Genomic DNA, 3,545 nt, shown 5'->3' with positions numbered 1-3,545 from the left:
TTGAAAAAGTATCTGAAAAACATTTATATTCCACTGGGTAAGCATAAAGCTTAATATGTTCCCTAATATATCATATATCACAATATATATACATTCATGCAAACAAATGGCTCCCGTACTTTTATCATTCCACCATTAATAATTGTATTTAAACTTAAGGCCTACTTGTCATTTCTTCGTCAAGACTAGAGTCTATAGGCTACCGACCCATTTTTTCGTTCCACCGGAAACCCCTAGACTACTATTCTAAATATAATAATATATATACACATAGATACACATAACATACATGAGCACATAGTGGAATACATAATATGGTGAGACAACTCACCTGGTTTGTAGAACAACAAACACGAACAATTGAACATGTGAACTTTAAATATGAGTCAATTTGTTAGGTAATATCTTATTAATATGATTTCATAACAATAACAATTTATATATGTGTAAAATCCCCAAATAAATGGTCATTTTAAAAACTTTATTTATGCTTATTTGAAAGTCAAAGTATCTTAAAGAAGAATATTGTAGAATTTGTTCCCATAAAACATGATAAATATATTATCAAAGCATTTCTGAATAAATGTATTTTGTTTATATTAAAACTTTGGGGTGTCATTGTCAATACAGAAACATAAACATAAAAAAACCTTATATTTATTTACACTAATGATTTACATCTTCATTAATCTCTCATTGTAATGTGTCCTCGTATCGATACCATTGATACAAGTAAACCGAGTGGGTCAGGTTGGGAAACCTGGTGAGTACATATGGTTTTCAACCCACATTAATATAATTATGTTTAATGATCAAACAATTAAACCAACTTCCTATCCCCATTATCTTCTTTATTCTTAAGGATCTACCCTAAAAATCATCTATCCTTCATTCATTCATTCCTAAGGAATTGTCCTAAGGAATAGGCATGAAGTCTATTCCTGTCAGGGTTTATATAACATGAACTTAGTCTGTGACATCCCCTAATTTCTCGGACAGAAAAGACCGATTTAATTTATGCTTTTTAAAATAAAATCAGAGAAATCCTTTTAAAATATGTTGCGGAATCGGTCCCCAAAACAAAACAGGATAAAAGTTTAGCAAAACCTTTCTTTAAGAAATGTATAGTTTCATTTCATATCAAAACCTTGGGATGTCATGTTCTGATATAGATCAAAAGCATAAACAAGACATTATAAGCCTTTCAACAGTTACTTACAACTACTAGCCTATAATCTAAAAATCTCTCGTCGTCTTCCGACTATGCTCGAGGTCCACTACCTGTAACATAAAAAGCTGAGTGGGTCAGGGTTGGGAGCCTGGTGAGCATATAGGGTTTTCAACCCACAGTAATCATCAACTTATTAAGTTCACCAATCAACAATAACCCTGATTACCCGTTCCTGTTATCCTCACTTTACGTCCCTAAACACTTATCACAAGGGACCTAGCCTAAAGAATATCATCGGGATGGACACTACTGCTAAGGGGTTTCCTCAGCCATACGTTTCCTAAAGGAAACCATGAGGGGGATGGAGTATAGCGAACGAACACTCTTAGTTCATTACACCTACAAGTTGCGGGCCTGCCAGTGTTCCACTGGATTGTCTAGAAAGTCTGTGGTCGTCATCTAAACTCAGTTAGATGACTGGATCTCAAATCACATCGAGGCCTCTTATCACTTTTATTTTATCACACATCACTATCTACCCATGTTTTAGCAAAAATATTTGTAGATAAAAATACATATACAGTTTAAAACTTGAATAAAACATCAATTCAACAGTCACCTCAGTTAAACAATTAATATAATTACACGTAGCACGTATTTCATATAAAATACCTCATATCTAGGTGTAAGATGAAGGTGACTATACATTCACTTGATTTGATGACAATTGGGCAACAATTCGTTTCCTAAAACGATTGTTTCTAATAAAACCAGGAGTTTTATTCAGAAACCGGACTCTGCGAGGGTCAGGCTTCGAAACCGCAAAAGATAAATTTTCCGGGCTTCTCAGGCACTTCGAGGCATATTCCGGGGGTTATAATCGATACCGGGGCTTTATGGGACGCTAAGATGAAGAAAATATGAAAAAAGGGGCTAAATATGAGAAAATTCCAAATCTAATCGGGAAGGCTCGCATACCCCTTGTATTTATAAGGGTCCAAAGTCGGCTTGGTGGTGGGGTCCGCAGGTGGCTGCACGCGCGAAGGCCTCGGTGGCAGTTGCTGATTGGACCGAGGTCTACTAGTCCATCTGCGAGGCTCGAAGGCTAGGCGGTGCGAGGCTCGGTCCAGCTGCGAGCTTCGGATTGGGCCTCCCTTCGGTCAAATCAGAGTCCGACACGCAACTACAGTTCATGCGAGGGAAGGCGATACGTGGCTTCGCATGACTCACCAATTTCGGACACGTGGCACTCCTTCAACGAAGGTGACATGGCAAAAAACGTGACTATGCGAAATTTCTCGATTTTCGCGCCAAAACATCTAAAATCCATAACTTTCGCATACGAGCTCCGTTCTTCACGTTCTTTATATGCAAACGTAGGTAAAATTACGCTCTACAACTTTCGTTTATACTTCGTCGGCTAATTTTGAGTTTAATTTTTATATTATTATTTTTAACAGACCAGGACAGGAAATCCGTTAAAAATTCATAACTTGTTAATCTGACGTCCGTTTTCGTCAGACATTTTACCGTTGTGCTACTAATGACAAGACCTTCGATTCTCATTTAGGTCATGTCAGCTAAAAATCACTCGATCTAAAATTTGAGTTTTTAGTTGTCTACTACTAAGCTGAAACTTTGAAAAATCATAACATCCTCATACGAATTCAGATTTGGGCGTTCTTTTTATCGAACTTTTTGGTTTAAAAAATACTACGACTTCCGTTTAGATCAAAAAGGCTAAAAAGTAGTTTATCAAAAACTCAATTTTTACGACATTTAGCACTGTGTCGGTTTTGTCGCGAAACTTCGACAGGTCATAACTTCTTCGTTATAACTTGGATTTTGGTATTCTTAATATCCCCGAAATCCTTGTTTTGACCACTACAACTTTACGTAAAGATATTGGCTTTATCTCACACTTTAATTTTGACGCTTATTTTTATTCTTAATTGATTAAACCCTAAAAATTATGCATAAAACACATAATATTCACATAATTCCTTTTCATTTCTTCAAAATGAGCTACAAAAGTTAACCTAGACTATAACGTCAATATTAAAGCCTAGCCTAGAAACAAGGGCATTAAAATTCTCTCCTCCCCCCCTTAGGATGATTTCATCCCCGGAATTACACATCGGCAAACAAATGCGGGTAACGACTCATCATGTCACTCTACGTTTCCCAGGTGAGATTTGACCCATTCGTATATTTCCAAGGCACAAGCACTAAATCGACCATCTTGCATCGCAAATTCTTAGTCTTACGGTCAACGAATGCCTTAGGTTCTTTAATCAACCTCTTGTTTTCATCTAACCTTATTTCAGAAATGGGAATTATGTTGGGCACATCTCCCATAAACTTTCTCAAATAA

Source organism: Lactuca saligna, chromosome 7 (assembly GCF_052625555.1).
Source record: "Lactuca saligna cultivar CGN05327 chromosome 7, ASM5262555v1, whole genome shotgun sequence".
In the NCBI taxonomy this organism is placed as follows: Eukaryota; Viridiplantae; Streptophyta; class Magnoliopsida; order Asterales; family Asteraceae; genus Lactuca; species Lactuca saligna.
Note: the sequence above shows the minus strand (reverse complement) of the source record.